A 17,744-nucleotide genomic window follows, 5' to 3' on the forward strand; every position below is an offset into this window, starting at 1 on the left:
TCTCAGCCCAACAGAGTTTTACTAAAAAATAAAAACAAAACAAAAAAGTAAGTTAATTATGTTGTGCTTTATTCAAACTAGCCTTAATATATGTACTTGGCAGGGTTTTTTGGGGGACTTATGGTTGGTTATAGTGTTATTTATCCCTTCACATAACACAAGAACTGGAGGTCATGCAATGAAATTAATAGCAGGTTTAAAACAAATAAAATTAAATACTACTTCACACAATGCAGTCAACCTGTGGAACTCATTGTCAGGGAATGTTGGGAAAGTCTAACTGAGTTTAAAAAAAGAATTAGATAAATTCATGGAGGATAGGTCCATCAACGACTACTAGCCAAGATGGTCAGGGATGCAACCCCATGCTCTGGGTGTCCCTAAGCCTCTAACTGTCAGGAGGAGCTGGGACTGGATGTCAGGGAGTGGACCACTCAATAATTGCCCTGTTCTGTTCATTCCCTCTGAAGCATTTGGCATTGGCCACTGTCAGAAGACAGAATACTGGGCTAGACGGACCATTGTTCTGACCCCATATGGCCATTCTTATCTTCTTATGTTCTTATGACTCAACTGGCAAGTCTTGGGATAGAAAGGACAAAAGATCCTGTCCCACAAGATTGTGGAAAAGTCCAAATACACTATATCCACTAACTCACCCTTGTCCACATATTTGTTGACCCCCTCAAAGAATTCTAATAGATTGGTGAGGCACGATTTCCCTTTACAAAAGCCATCTTGGCTCTTCCCCAAGAAATTGTGTTCATTTATTTTGTCTGGTACTTCTGTTCTTTACTATAGTTTCAAACAATTTGCCTAGTACTGAAATTAGGCTTACTGGCCTGTAATTGCCAGGATTGCCTTTGAAACCTCTGGACCCTTTTTTAAAGACTAGAGTCACATTAGCTATCCTCCAGTCATCTGATATAGAAGCTGATTTAAGTGATAGGTTACATACCACAGTTAGTAGTTCTGCACTTTCATATTTGGGTGAATAACATCTGGTCCTGGTGACCTATGACTGTTGACTGTACCTGTTGTGAAGCACTGAAACAATAATACACTGTTTGATGTCTGCTTTTTAGGCTCTTCAAACTCTGATGGTCCTTTGACCTCTGCAGGTTCTTCCACTTGAGCAGTGCGGGCCCACTCCAACAGGACACTGGAATGCAGAACTCTCACAGACCAGTCCAAGTGGAAGCCTTTCTGTGATGAACTTATGGAGGACATTCTGGACAGGGCCAACAAGCAGGTGCAGTATCAGAGGGAGAAAGACTCACAGCAAGTGGAAAGGCACAGACAGGCTGCAGAGAAAGAGGACAGAGTTTCAGTGTGTAAGGAGAGCCCCCCTGCAAGGATCCATGTGCTATAGACCAGAAACACTTTGGATCGTTCCATGATTGCCCATGCAATTGGGACTTAGCAGCTGGACAGGGCAAATCTACCCCATGTAGTCCTACACCCCCATGCAGGCTCCTTCCCCCCAGCAGGCCTCCACTCCTGTGAACAGCCGCACCCCCCTGTGGCAGTGCCAGAAGAAGGGACAGAAGAATTGGGGTGGGGGGCAAGGGACACACAACAGTAGGGGGGTTATTGTTTGGAACTGTTTGCGCTATTTGTGCACTTTGTTTTTGTTAAAGGTTTTGTTTTGGTGGGCTAATGGCAGCTGGCCTGCCTGGCAATGACTTCATATTGTGCTTTTCTAATATGTGTTCAAAAACGTTTTTTATTTTATTTTATTTTATAATGTGTTTCAAACAATAAAGGTAAACACATTATAAGCGACAACTGGGAAGGTGCATCCAAACACTATTTCTCAATACATTTCTCTACATCAAGTCATCCTGTAGATCCACAGTCCTAGCTAGGTTGTAAGTACTCATGTTATTCATAACTACAATGCATGGCAATCCACATACCTCCACCCCCCCCTCCCCCACACACTTCATTGGAAAACCCCAGCATCATGAATTTTTCAAGTGCAGTCCCTTTGGCATCCATAAGTTGGCCTTTGTGGTTCACAAGGTCTTGCATAATAATAGAATAGTCTCCTTTGCAGTTTATGTACTCAAGTGCTCCTTGAGGAGGACAAACTATGAGCACGAGTCCCATTAATGGCCCTGGCACATTTTGGAAACCCCATTCTCTCAAAACTAGCAATTACTTCAGGGACATTGTTTATGCCCAACACCTTTGGGTAGATCACATGCCTGATTGCCTCAGATTCCACCACGATTACTTTACCTACAGTTGACTTTCCAATGCTGAATTGGTTAGCAGTCTAGGTTAGCCAGCTTTCAGAGAGCTATATCACGCACTTCTGGACCAGTATGGCCACCCTCATGTTTGTGTTGTGATGCTGGAGGGTGGGGCAAGCTACTCACAAAACTCCCGAAATGTAGATTTCTTCATGCAAAAGTTCTGAAACCACTTCTGGTCATCCCAGGTCTGCCTGGTGATGCAATCCCACCAGTCTGTGCTTGTGGCCCTACTCCAGATGTGCTGGTTTATGTGGCGTTATCAGCATCTACACCAAGAATCACGGGCTATATCTGCCAGGTCCATTCTTCCATGTCTGTATCATCTTCTGCCTTGTCCTTCTCCATCAGGTGTCTTTGGTTGGTCAGAAACCACCACCAGTATGTCCACCAGCATCTCATGGATTCTCTGCCCATTTGCTGAAACACAAGTGAAAGTTCAAGCAAGAGACAGTCTTCAAATGGTGACTTCTCCTTGTTGCTGGCTCCAGCTGCTGGAGCTTGCAGACCCAAAAAGTGGCTTGTCAGGATCTGTTGGGAACCAGGGAGCAGGGCCAGCCCTGGCTTTTTTGCCGCCCTAGGCAAAAAAGCCACCGGCCGCCCACCCCATTGCGGCAGGGGAGGGCGGAGAGCATCATTGTGAAAGGCTTGGATTTGGAAGAAAGAAAGCAGATGTCAAGAAGCCAGTTACCCATACTATATAAACTTTAGAGCTTAATAGAGCTTTCTGATTGGCTGTCAATGTCAAATCCACAGCAATAACCCCCAATAAAAATACCTGATTTTTTTAGGAATTTCATTCCTTCTCCCAACTCCTCTCTTCAACTCATAATTCATGCTGTGCTCCAGGCAATGTGTACTGGATCAGGAATATGAATAATTCCTAATTCTATAGGTAGGGCCCTACCAAATTCCTGGCCATGAAAAATGCATCACAGACCATGAAATCTGGTCTCTCTCCATGAAATCTGGTCTTTTTTGTGCTTTACCCTATATTATACAGATTTCACAGGGGAGACTAACATTTATCCAATTGGGGATCCTGACCCAAAAGGGAGTTGTAGGCGGGTTGCAAGGTTATTTTAGGGGGGATTGCAGTATTGCCATCCGTACTTCTGTGCTGCCTTCAGAGCTGAGCAGCTGAGAGCAGCAGCTGTTGGCCAGGCGCCCAGCTCTGAAGGCAGCGCCCCACCAGCAGAAGTACGGTTGGCAACACCAGACCATGCTATCCTTACTTCTTCACTGCTGCTGGCTGTGGCTCTCGACATCTAGTGTTGCACTGTCAGGGAAAAAAGACTTCAGGAACAGACCATTTTTGCAGAGACACTCCTCTGCCTAGATGTGCAGCATGATGGAGCTGTTATGCCAAACTGACCAATTCACTCTAGTATTCAAATGCAGGGGTAACAAAATGCTGTTATCCTCATTGTATGAGGAAAGGGCGGCAGAACTGTGCTTAGCCTGCCCTGGTAGTAGGGGTCACCCTAAACTGAACCTCACCTGCTAAGCAGAGAACAGGGATTCTAAAGCCCAGCGAAGATGAGTGTGGGTGGGGGGCAGGTGTTCCTACTTGGTGGTGTGGACTCTGCCTAAAGAGTCCTAGACCCCATTTGACCTGCTTGTCTCCAGCATTTAATGACAGAACTGATTAGGCTCGATTAAGAGTCCTTGCTTCCAGTTAGTGATTCCTAGAGCTGTCCTCACAGCTGAGCAAGTCTAGGGGCCAAGCCTTAGACCACTACCTGCTGAAATCACTGAGCGCTGGGTTCAGTGGTGGAACGTGTTGTTGTGACAGTGGCAGCAGAAGGAAGGCGGACAGCGGCAGTTGTGGTAGAAAGCAGCAGCAGAAGGCAGTCATGGCAGTGAGCGGCAGCAGGGGGACACCATCAGAGAGACAGCAGCAGCAGAGGCATTGCTCAACGCCCCTCCTGCTTTGGGTCTTCGCTAGCCAAGGACCGCCAACTGTGAGTGGGGTGCCATGGCGGGAAAGGGAAGTGATGTGTTAAGGGACATTAGTTTGTTGGACTTTCACACCACAAGGTGAAAAACTGAGGCAAAGGGCGCTGCCCAATGTACTGTGGGGTAGGCCTATGGCCACATGCTTTTGAATTACGGCTGTGGTGTTCTCCCAAATTAGTGTGGCATGCCCTTATCTCTTTTAATAAAAACTTTGTTTTGTTGAGCACAGACTCAGTGCTTGTCAGAGGAGAAGTGTTGCTTCTTAGAGATGCCCAGGGCGGTGTTTAGTTTTCCCAGATTGCTGGGTGGGGGCTCAAACTGGTTCTATTTTCGGTTGTTAAAAGAAACCCCTAGACATTGAACCCAGCTCTGGCTGCTGCTGACTCCACCTGGCAGAATGGTTATAAACACAATGCAAGTTCAGCCATCCCTCTGGCAAGCCATTTCAGTTCTCAGCAGGGGCCCCGGAATGGGGGGACCCGGGAGCCAGAGCCCTCCTACTTTTGAAAGTGGACAGGCCTGTCCTGTTCACTTTTTGGCAGGGGTCCCACCCCCTCCTCTTCCCCCTGAGCCCCTCAGGCTGGCAGTTGAAGCCCAGCTAAGGAGCCGGAGCAGCTGTGGGGCACTGTGCCACAGATACTCCACCTGGCCTCCCCCCCCCCCCGTTTTGGGCAGGCTCTGCTGCCCTTGGTTCTCAAAAATGCTTACATGAATTTTCTAAGGGAGGGGGCGCTACAGAGCATTTTAACTGAGGTCAAGAATTCATTTAATTTCTTTTTAAACTGGTTTCAAACTGCAGCCAATAGGGGAAGCCACCCACATCTCTTTAGTTGGTGCTGACAGAGATCATTTAAAGTGTAGGCAGTAGGTTTCCCTTTCTTTGTATTTTATTAAATAGCTTATTTAATCTCAAAAGCTTGTCTTTGCTACTGTTTTATTCCGATTCATTTCAGTTGACTGGTATCAATATGTCCTGATTTCCCCAGCTTCAGGGGGGTTTACAGCGCCGGCTTTATTTTTTTATTTTTTTTTACTTTCACTTTCAATCAAGGTTAAACTCAAGGTGCCTTATGATCCCAAGAATGTCCTGAGGGTGGCAGCAGCAGTTCTTGTAAAATTGAATGCAGTGTGCTATCCCCTCTAAAGCAGGGGTAGGCAACCTATGGCACGCGTGCCAAAGGCAGCACGCGAGATGATTTTCAGTGGCACTCACACTGGCCAGGTCCTGGCCACTAGTCCGGGGGGGCTCTGCATTTTAATTTAATTTTAAATGAAGCTTCTTAAACATTTTAAAAACCTTATTTACTTTACATACAACAATAGTTTAGTTGTCTATTATAGACTTATAGAAAGAGACCTTCTAAAAACGTTAAAATGTATTACTGGCACATGAAACCTTAAATTAGAGTGAATAAATGAAGACTCAGCACACCACGTCTGAAAGGTTGCCAACCCCTGCTCTAAAGCTTCAAGCATAAACATGGGCAGTTTGTTTTCTCCCTCCCCTCCTGCAGGAAATACTGTAGAATAAATTGTGAATAATTTGATATGAATCATGAATATTTATGTCATACAAGTTAAATACCTACAACCTTCACTCTTAAATGATCACTTATGTCCAGGGGGTCAGATTACATGCAAATGCAGCAGCCGCCAGTTCAATATCCATTTTTGACAGCTGCATCCCTGCCACCCTTTTGCTGTGATTTAGTCAGTGTGCTGACATGTCAATCAGCTGATTGTAGTTAGTAACCGTTCCCGGTCAGCATCAGAGAGAGAATACCACACCATTTAATAGTAAACAAACATTTAATATACACAGAATATTGTAAATAGAATTTGGAACACTTGTGAATAATTCTTAAACAAAAGTTATTAGGTAGTAAATCTACTAGTTCTTATACAAACTTCCCCACTTTCTTGCTGTTGCATATGTCTATACTTCAGCACACATATTCCCCTCTGAACTTCTCTGAGATGGTTTCTTGGTCTCTATAACGTGGCCATAATATGCAGTGTGTGTCAGCTAGATTCTTCAGAGCTTGAGAAGAATGGCAGCATCTCAGTTCTTTTCTAAACACTTCTGAGCCTTGTCAACACACAAGTCCAGGGATTCTTTTAGGTAGCAGCATTCCAACGCTTTGGCTAGTAGCTGACTGGTCTCTTCAGCTGCTGGGGAAACAGAAATCTATAGGTTGTATCCAAAGTGGTACAGGCATTAGAATTAGCATTTAAAATACATACATTCCCTGGATTTCTATAAGGCTTTCCCTCTATAGGACACTATCTTTTCCCCATAAGCTCAGTTAAGTAAAGAAAGATTGTACAAACCCCCTCAGCTCATTCATCACTGCCCCTGTTCTCTCTTTAACTGAGATAGAATCCCTGTTTAAAGCAATCAGCTGATAGCTAAATGTAAATTCCATAGACCCTGTAGCCTGTAGGGATGACAAATGCTTCACTCACACGTCCAAAATTCTCAGTGAAACAGAGTTACCATTCTCCACCCAGCTCTGTTGAGATCCCTGACTCTGAGGCAGCCCATTTGGTGGGCTGTCCTAGACCTGGAGACCCTGGAAGCCATGGGAGCCCCAGTTCTATGGTAGTCTGCCAGGTGGGCTGTCCCAGAGGCAGGGACCTTGGGAGCCCAGGCTACTGAAGAGCTGTGAGCCTGGGAGTTGGGATTGCCAGAGCTTCCAGGCTCCCTATCAACCCACCAAGTGCCTGAAAGTCCGGGGAGCTCAGGCTGATGAGGAGCCAGGCTGGCAATGTGGCAGGAAACCAGACAGATTTCCAACAGAAACCTGCCTGGGGTGGAATTTTGTCAAAGTCAACATGGCCCCATAGAACATTTCCATTTTCACAAATTGGTAAGTTTGGTTAAAAAAAAGTTTATCAAACTGTTTCTGACCAGTTCTATTAATAACCTTTCTGCTCCTGAGTTCCGATTGGCTCAGCTCTCAAATGGTGAATATATGAAACCTGCAAGACTACTTGCCCTGAATGAAAACCTTTCTTCACAGCTTTGGAAACAGCCACCAAGAATGTCCAGTAACTGCCCCACCCTACTTCTGGATTCCTCTGGGCCCTTCTAGCTGAGTTGCCCTGTCCTGTCCTCTGCATATATGCAGAGAAAGAGTATTACAAACAAATCCATGTCTCCTCCCCAATACTTCTCTCTCCTTCTATAAGACAACCCCCTCCCCCCCCCCCCTCCAAAACGAGTGCTGTAGTATAGAGCCATGTGGGTTACATTAGTTCTTGCATGAAGACTGCCACAGAACAGGAAATGGTTTTTGCAATTCATTACAGTTTCCCCGAGATCAGTAGTGAACAAAGCCACTAGTATGTCATACTATAGCACATACATTGAGAATCTGATAGCACATTATAAGCATTAAAGAGTACATCTCAGGGATGCAGGGGAGGAGTTATTTGAAACAACTTCCAGTCTGCTGAGTTATTTTATCAGACTTTCTAAATTACCCATTGGAACAGCTTACGAAGGGATGTGGTGGAGCTTGCAGCTCTTAAAATCTTTAAATCATGCTTTGATGTCTTTCTCACAGATATGCTCTAGTTCAACCAGAAGTTATTGGGCTCGACGCAAGAACCCCTGGGTGAAATTCTATGGCCTGTGTCAGGCAGGAGCTCAGACTAGATGATCACAATGGTCCCTTCTGAGCTTAAAATCTATGCATCTATTAGCCCCTGAACTCAATTACATATCCTAAAGATATTCCATATATTTCTGAAATCTACCCCAGTTAAATAACTGGTTGCTTCATCTACCCCAGCTAGGACACTCTCAGTGACTCTGGGAATGTATAGTATGCAGAAGCCAGGGTCAGATTCAATGTTTAAATTAACTTTTAGCAAAACTACCCAAAATCACAAAGGAAAGTTATTGAATTTCTCATCTCTGGCTTTCTCTGTCCTTTCTGGCAAAATTTAAGCATATAAAAGATTAAAACTACAACCATTTTTTTAATATGATGATGATTTTCCTATCAAGCACAATTAGGCAAAAAGAAAGCTCCTCTCTACAAAGATGATGTTGTAGATTTTGATGAGAGTGTTTTAAATAATTCTCTGTTATCTGACTAGAAGCAGTTGACATATTTGATGGCAAATTGATTTCTTAGGTGTCTATTACCTTTCGATCGTGTCTTTGAATTGCTAAGATTGGGTTTTTAGGTTTTTTGGGCTGAACATAAAGAAATTGTTTTGATGGAGTTCTTGACAAACTGGGGCCCCAGTTGGTGATTTTTAGCTTCTTATAAAGATGAGAAGCTTCTTACACTTGTGTGCTTTCCTTCATTACTCTCACAGGCCTGTAACATAAAAGCTACAGAAAAACACTGGGCCAGATTCTCAAGGTCTGCCAAGTTCACTTTGTGCCATTATGAAGTGCAAAATGAACCAAACGTGATTGAGGATTGCCACTAGAGTATCCCTCCTGCATAGAGGGAATCTCCACTGGCATAAATCACATGGAGGTGGCCCCTGTGCTGTAATCCTTATCCCCATTTATAGGGGAGGGAGGAGTCATGTTGGGTGTGGGAAAGAAGTGGGGAGAGGGAATGGAGGAGTAGAGCCCCACTAGGCCTCATTCCCATAATAATAATAAGGTCCCTGAGGTCCAGCTGTCCCTCTGAAGCTTTGTCTTGCGCTGGGGCTAGCTGGCTGAGAAACCAGGAGCTGTGACCTGAGCTTGTACTCTGCAGAGAATCAAGCTCCTTAACTATTTTTTAATTACACCTGTTCCCTCCTCTAAAACATTTGCTGGGGTGCATTTTGAAATGTTTGGCCATTTCCCACACACAGGATGGGATATCTGATCCCATACACTTTACTCAGAACATGGGCACTCAGAGGCCAAGAACTTGTAATATTTTTCTTGGCCATGTAGGGAATTGTGAATCCATGCCCAGAGACTGCCATATATCTGCCTAATGAAAAACAGGAAAGCATTCCAGGAAAGACTCCATGAAGAAAGGGGAAGCAATGCTTCCTGGATCGTAGGCATTTCATAATATTAACCTCACCCTTCTGAGTTTCTGTACTTTAGTCATCCCTGTGGCATCAGCCAAAGGCCATATGCTGCATTGCATCCCCTTTTTTCAATGTTTCTCAAACCACATCCATTTTTAAACAATACTGGGGCAAAGGATCACTGTCGACACAGACTGCTAACCATGGAAGGGGGATACTTCTGGGAACTTCAGCTTCCAAAGAGTGAGGTTCCCTGACTTTTCTGGGAATGAGAGTAGGCTTTTACTATATCTGAATCTGTGTTTCAAACACTCGCCAGTAACCCCAGCTACTGAGGAAAGAACAGTTTGGTCTGTAATACCTCTACTCTTCTTATTACCATATCTCCCAGAATTGGTCTGTGAAGATGCATCCATAACTGTGATATGGTCACTTAGCTATAATAGTATTAACATTTGCCTATAAGGCAAAAAGCGTAGAGAGTAGGCAACACAAAATAAAAATGCAGTAACCACATTACTAACACTGGCTGGTAGGCCTGTTCGGACTATTAGAAAGCTTTTGTTACAGAAAATAATGAGACTGAGAAACACCCTGTTCTAAACCTAGGGCCATTCTTAGATGACACCCTAGGGCTATGTCACAATCACAGGGTGTGATTACAGCTCAAGTAGACATTCCTGAGCTAGCTTTCACCTAGTTAGCTCAGGTTTTGGAGCAGTAAAACCACAACAGAGCATGCTTCAGCGTGGGCTAGGTGCCCAAGTAATTGCCCAGGGTTCTAGGTGGGATTAAAGTTAGCTCAAGTATGAAATACTGTACACTTTTGAGATATAGTAGGCACGGTCCCATGGAAAGACCAATTAGGAAGAAAAGGAGTCGAAGGGGACTGGCAGTTCCTAAAAGATGTAATACTAGAGGCTCAAAACCAAGCTATTCTGATGCAGAGGAAAGATAAGAAAAGCCACAGGAGGCCAACGTGGCTGCACAAGGAGCTTTTTAGCTATCTAAACCCCGAAAGGGATACATACAGAAAATGGAAGGAGGGGCATGTCACCAAGGAAGTATACATGGGACTAGTGTGAGCGTGTAGAGACAAAATCAGGAAAGCCAAGACAAAGAATGAGTTACAGCTGGCAAGAAATGCTAGAGACAACAGGAAGGGGTTCTTCAAATATGTCAGACAAAAAAGAAAGATCAAGGACGGTGTGGGTCCGCTACTCAACGGAGAAGATGAGCTGGTAATCAAAGATGATAGGAAGGCAGAGCTGCTCAATACCTACTTTGCTTCAGTCTTCTCACAAAAAGTAACATGTGACTGGATGGTTAGCGAAGTTACCATGGATAATAAAGAGGACGGGATGCAGATTGGAATAAGTAAAGAACATGTCAAGAGATCGTCTGACCAATTTGAATGAATTCAGCTCAGTGGGGCCAGATGCTATTCACCCCACCATACTGAAGGAATTAGCTGAAAAAATCTCGGCACCACTGGCACTAATATTTACAAACTCATGGAAGACTGGAGAAGGGCTAACGTAGTGCCCCTCTTTAAAAATGGGAAAAGGAGGAGCTGGGGAACTATAGACCAGTCAGCCTGACTTCAATACCTGGGAAGCTACTAGGACAATGTATAAAACATTCAATTTGTGAATACCTGGAGGATGAAGGGGTGATCACTAGCAGCCAGCAGGCTTTACCAAGAACAAATCATGCCAAACCAGCTTGATGTCCTTCTTTGACAGGGTAACCGATTTGGTGGATGGGGGAATGCAGTGGACATAATATACCTGGACTTCAGCAATGCTTTTGACACACTCCCACATGACATGCTGATAAGTAAGCTGGAGAAATGCAGGCTCGACAGAACTACCATTATGTGGATACATAAATTGGTTAAACAACTGTAAACAAAGAATAACTATTAATGGAATGATGTCCATTAGATTGGAGGGAGGGCTCAAGTGGGGTTCCACAGGGATCCATTCTGGGTCCGGTGTTGTTTAGCATCTTTATTAATGACCTGGATGTAGGTATAGAGAGCACACTGATCAAGTTTGTAGATGACACAAAGCTGGGGGGTGGGGGAGTTGCCAATACTTTGGAGGTTAGAACTAAAATTCAGAGGGAGCTTGATAAAATGGAGAACTGGGGTAAAGACAACAAAATGAAATTCAACAAAGACAAATGTAAGGTGCTACACTTAGGGAAGAAAAACCAAATGCACAAATACAGAACGGGGGAAAACTGGCTTGGCAGCAACACTGCTGAGAAGGATCTGGGAGTTGTGGTCAGGGGCGGCTCTATGTTTTTTGCCACCCCAAGCACAGCTGTCAGGCAGCTTTCGGCGGCGTGCCTGCGGGCGATCCACTGGTCATGCAGATTCGGTGGCATGCCTGTGGGAGGTCCGCCAGTGCCACACCTTCAACGTCCCCGCTGCCGAATTGCCACCGAAGTCGCGGGACCGGCGGACCTCCCACAGGCACGCCGCTGAACGCAGCCAGACTGCTGCCCTCACAGCGACCGGCAGGCCGCCCCCCGGTGCTTGCCGTCCCAGGCAACCGCTTGCTGCGCTGGTGCCTGGAGCCGCCCCGGGTTGTGGTGGATCACAACCTCAACATGAGTTAGCAATGTAATGCTGTCGCAAAAAAAACAAATGCAATTTTAGGTTGCATTAACAGAGGCATAGCATGCAAGTCATGGGAGGGGATAGTACTGCTCTAGTCGACGCTGGTTAGGCCTCAGCTGGAGTTCTGTGTCCAATTTTGGTCACCAATGTATAGAAAGGATGTAGAGAAACTGGAAAGGATCCATAGGTGAGCGACAAAGATGATCAAAGGGATGGAATTTCAAGACATACGAACAAAGGCTGAAGGGACTGGGTATGTTTAGTCTGGAAAAGAGAAGACTAAGGGGGGGGATATGATAGCAGACTTCAGATACTTGAAAGGCTGCCATAAAAAAGATGGAGAAAAGTTGTTCTCTTTTGCCACAGAGGGCAGGACAAGAGGCAATGGGCTTAAACTACAGCATAGCAGATTTAGATTAAATCTCAGGAAAAACTTCCTAACTGTGAATGAAACAGACTGTCTTGGGAAGGTGTAGAAATTTCTTCACTGGAGGTTTTCAAAAGGAGGCTGGATAGCCATCTGTCTTGGATGGCTTAGCCACAACAAATCCTGCATATTGGTAAGGGGTTAGACTAGATGACTGTTGCAGTCCCTTCTAACCCTGTGATTCTATTATTTTATATTTAACAAACACTAAATAATATTGTATTTAGAAAAACTCAAATGTTTGTGAAACATGAAGAGGATTTTCAAAAACACCAAAGAAACTCCTGGAAATCAATGGGAGGTGTGCTCCTAGGTGTATTTGAAAATCCCACCCAATGTTTGTTTCCATTTTAGCTCGAGTGTTTTCAAACTCTTTAGAGATTTGAGGTGACGGGAAATGGAGATGTCCCCCCCACAACTGTGCGGCTACATGAGTTCTGCTGCCGTTTTTTCAGTCTCCAAGGGCTTGAGTCTAGCTTTTGACATTGTCATTGTTTTGGCCACATCGTCAGTTGATAGCATGTGACATTTCCCCTGGATCTCAAACCAAAAGCTAATACAAACAAGTATTTTTCCATTTTATCTTCAAAAAGCATCAACAAGTGATGCGTGGGAAAGCTCGAAGAGTAAATACATGTAACGACGTAGCTGAGCACAGGGAGCAAGTTGCACATGATTGTACTGTTCTTTCCTTGGTGTATTAGACAAATGTGTCTATCTATAGATTTTTGGTAACAATTTTAACTGTAGAAAAGGACAAGCTGCTCTCAAGCTAGGGAAAGGAATCCCTTCCCCAAGGCTGTGTTATGCTTTAAGTAGTGTGGTCTATCGGTGGGGACGGGCACCAAGAAGTCAGAAGACTTGGGCTCTGTTTTTTGCTCTTCTGTGACCTTCAGCAGGCTCTTTAGCCTCTCTGTGCCTGTTTCCCAGCTGTAAAAGAGGCTCCTGATCATCACTATTCTGTAACGTGCTTTGAGAACCTCCGATGAAAAACGCTTTATTGGGGCATAACACATGTTTATTTACCATGATATCATGCAGTGCTGCACATTTGGGTCATTGCATTATAGGGGACCTTTTCTTTCCTCTGAAACATTAGGTATTTGCTACTGCCAAAGGTAGACTAGATAGATACCTGACTGGAAGAACCCCAGGGCTAATGTGGAAAGGTGAAGTTCACATTCCTAAACTTTAATACGTTTTACAATATTTGATTGATTTTATCAATTGTACTGTTGTCTTTATGACTGTCAGAACATATCGTTCAGTGATGCCCACACGCTGGGGCACCAAGATGCACACTGGTGCCATCCAGGACCCCAAAGACTGCCCCAGATTGGCACAAACTTTTACGTAGCTTTTACTATAAATTAATGCACTGTTACTTTCTTTGCAGGGGTGGGGTGTGGAGGCCCATACATAGGGTTACCATATTTTAATTTAAAAAAAGGAGGACACTCCACGGGGCCCCAGCCCCGCCCCAACTCCGCCCCTTCTCTACCCCCGCCCCTTCCCCAAAGTCCCCGCCCCAACTCTGCCCCCTCCCCTGAACGCTCCACCCCCCTGCTCTTCCCCCTCCCCTGCTTCCCGCGAATCAAATGTTCACGGGAAGCCTGAAACAGGGAGACAGCAGGTAAGCTGGGGCTGGGGCTGGGGCTGGGCGGGGCGGGGCGTGGTGCGGTGCGGCCCAGTCCAGGCCCCCCAGCTGAGCGGCTCCCTCCGGCGGCTGGCCAGCCCAGGCCAAGAGGCTCTGGCCCCGGTGTCTCCCGCCCGGCTCGGCTCGGGCCCTGGGGCGCCGGCCCTGGTTCCGGCTGAGCGGCTCCGGCCTGCTCTGGCCCCGGCCCTCGGCCGAGCACCGCCGGCCGCAGCGGCTCCGGCCCCCAGCCAAGCACCACCGGCCCCAGCGGCTCCGGCCCCCAGCTGAGCACCGCCTACCCCAGCGGCTCCGGCCCCTGGCCGAGCACCGCCGGCCCCAGCGGCTCCGGCCCCCAGCCGAGCACCGCCGGCCCCAGCTGCTCCGGCCGGGACCCAAGCCCCACGACCCCTCCCTCTCTATTTTCCCGGACATGTCCGGCTTTTTGGGATTTCCTTCCGGATGGGGATTTGAGGCCCAAAAAGCTGGACATGTCCGGGAAAATCCGGACTTATGGTAACCCTACCATACATAAAGCATTGCCCACATCTACTGAAGCCAATCTCTACCCTATAGAATTCATGGCCTCACCTCACTACTGCTCAGTTTTCACTCTCCTGGACAATAATAACAACACATGCAGGAAGGAAGTGTCTTTTACACAGGAACTCAGTGTTATTCAGTTGAATTCTGCCTCCAGGGCAGGAAACTCTCCACAGGACCGGGGAAATTTTAAAGCTCCAGGGTTGTGGAGCTGTCCTCGATGGCACGTCTCCCTCTCCAAACCCAAGTCACATTTCACAGCTGTGGAGGATGGTCAAGCCTGACAGCTCTAGCAAATGGGCAAAGCCTGGGAGGGTCAGGATTGGGCTTTATGGGAGGACAGTGTTTGACTCTGGGTATGACAAGTTCCGTTGGTCAAGGTTCTGCCCTTTTATGTCCGGCTCTCCATAAAAGGCCTGAAAAGCTGCATTTAAATGCATTGAAAATGACAAACAGCAATTCTCATGCTTAGAGGGTGTCTTGTCTCATTGCCTGTCCCTTGGAGGGATGGAAGCAGCTGTTCTTTCTGACTGGAAAACCAGCTGCACAGTGAAAGTCAAAAACCAGCTTTCTGTTCTTCCAGCAACACTAGCGTTCAGCTGACTTTCCTGGGGTTTCCCACACTGCCAGATGATCAGCAGCACCAGTTGGGGAAATCATAAGCACAACTGAAATCATCAGCTGCATGGCTGAGTAAACTGTGGCAAAGTAGCGAGACTGGGTCCCTGGGAGAAAGAGATGGGAGGACGCAACACTTTCTGCATCAGTTCTGGGTGTGATGTGTTACTCTGCATGACTGAATCTAGTAAGGCCTCCAAAATAAAGCATTAATAAAACTTGAACACCACCCAGGAGGATTTACCCAGATAAAGCAACTAGGAACCTTCTCCAAGGAACCATGGTGCCTGGGCGTGAGCCCTGGGCAGGGATCATCTGGTAGGTTTGTCCAATATGATCAGCTTCCCGTGACTGCTGGGGGATGGGCATTGTTCGGTGCCAGTCTCTGCTGTCTTCAGTTTCTCTTTTTACACATGAGCTATATGAGTGCGGCCGCAGCTTTGAAAGTCTCAGTGAAACCAGTGCTGGCAGTAAAGAATGTGCAAACGGCCCCGTTATCCTCTTGCCCAGAGTGACCCATTACAGCCAAAGCACCGCAGCTGCAAACAGCCGAAGAAGCTGGAAAAGGTAACAGCAGCAGAAGCCTCCTGGGGAGGGAATAAGGAGGGACAGAAAACTCCTGGTGGGGGAATAAAGAAAGTGGCATCCCTAGGGATATCATACTTCCTTCCAGAGACATCCAGCCCTGGCTGGGTGCTTTGCATTGCCTTTAAGTGCATGGAATGAGAGGCTAAGGACAGTCAGTCACTTCATCAATTTGCTTTTACTTGCATCAGAAACACAGCTTGTTTTCTCCTGTGTCCCCTTCAGAACAAGTGTTGCCCCCAAACCTCTTTCCTAGCAGTTCCCTCTGATGCCTTCTCTCCTCTTGGCTTGGTGCCTTTTTCCTGTTACCTGCTGTGCACAGACTCCCTCTTCCCAAGTGCAAACGCAAGTCCTCTCCTCCTTCAGACCCTCTAGCGTTCCAATGGCAGGCATCTCTCCAGTGCTATTGGCATCATGGTTTGCTTCTGAGCTTTTATCATTTCTATTGTGTTTATCCAAAGAAGATGAGGAGCACCCTGAGGCAGTAATTTGTCTTCTCCTGTAATTGTATGGTGCAGAGTACACCTATGATTAATCTTTGATGTTCACAGAGTTTTATATCAGAATGAGGCAGGGAGCCAAATTCTGCTCTCATCTATGTTGGTCTGAATCTCACTTTCTAAAAAGTTACCCCAGATTTACACCAGTGGAATTGAAAGCAGGATTTCTTCCAGAGAGAGGTGTATGTAATTGGAACAGATTATCTTCTCCTATTATCATAGAATATTAGGGTTAGAAGAGACCTCAGGAAGTCATCTAGTCCAATCCCCTGCTCAAAGAGGACCAACACCAACTAAATCATCTGAGCCAGGGCTTTGTCAAGCCGGGCCTTAAAAACCTCTAAGGATGGAGATTCCACCACCTCCCTAGGTAACCCATTCCAGTGCTTCACCACCCTCCTAGTGAAATAGTGTTTCCTAATATCCAACCTAGACCTCCCCCACTGCACCTTGAGACCATTGCTTCTTGTTCTGTCATCTGCCACCACTGAGAACAGCCTAGCTCCATCCTCTTTGGAACTCCCCTTCAGGTAGTTGAAGGCTGCTATTATTTCCCCCCTCACTCTTTTCTCTTCTGCAGACTAAATAACCCCAGTTCCCTCAGCCTCTCCTCGTAAGTCATGTGCCCCAGCCCCCTAATCATTTTCATTGCCCTCCACTGGACTCTCTCCAATTTGTCCACATCCCTTCTGTAGTGGGGTGGGACCAAAACTGGATGCAATACTCCAGGTGTGGCCTCACCAGTGCCGAATATCTGCTGGCAATGCTCCTACTAATACAGCCCACTATGCCGTTGGCCTTCTTGGCAACAAGAGCACTCTGCTGACCCATATCCAGTTTCTTGGCCACTGTAATCCCCAGGTCTTTTTCTGCAGAACTGCTGCTTAGCCAGTCGGTCCCCAGCCTGTAGCGGTGCATGGGATTCTCCCTTCCTAAGTGCAGGACTCTGCACTTGTCCTTGTTGAACCTCATCAGATTTCTTTTGGCCCAATCCTCTAATTTGTCTATGTCACTCTGGACCCCATCCCTACCCTCCAGCGTATCTTTCTCTCCCCCCAGCTTAGTCTCATCTGCGAACTAGCTGACGGTGCAATTCATCCCATTGTCCAGATCATTAATAAAGATGTTGAACAAAACCGGCCCCAGGACCGACCCCTGGGGCACTCCGCTTGATACCGGCTGCCAAATAGACATCGAGCCGTTGATCACTACCTGTTGAGCCCGACAATCTAGCCAGCTTTCTATCCACCTTATAGTCCATTCATCCAATCCTTACTTCTTTAACTTGCTGGCAAGTTATTATCAGCTTATTCATTCACTAGCAATGTTATGTACCTTACAGCTATATTCAGGGTTCATTTAGAAAACAGCAGCATGCTCATAAACTTTGTTGCTTACTTTAAGAAAAACTTGTTTGTTGATTTGCCTTTTTCGTGCTTAACCTTCCTGTAAGTAGAAGTGGCGTAAACCAACCCACTGCCCACTCCTTAGGGAATGGGGAATAGAAATTAATGTAATTTGGATGGAAAGGTAGAAATATTTCTGAAAAGCTCCTTTTTCTTCTTCGAGTGATTGCTCATGTGTATTCCACAATAGG

This window comes from Terrapene carolina, unplaced genomic scaffold, assembly GCF_002925995.2.
Source record: "Terrapene carolina triunguis isolate 2854851 unplaced genomic scaffold, T_m_triunguis-2.0 Scaffold42, whole genome shotgun sequence".
NCBI classification, from domain to species: domain Eukaryota; kingdom Metazoa; phylum Chordata; order Testudines; family Emydidae; genus Terrapene; species Terrapene triunguis.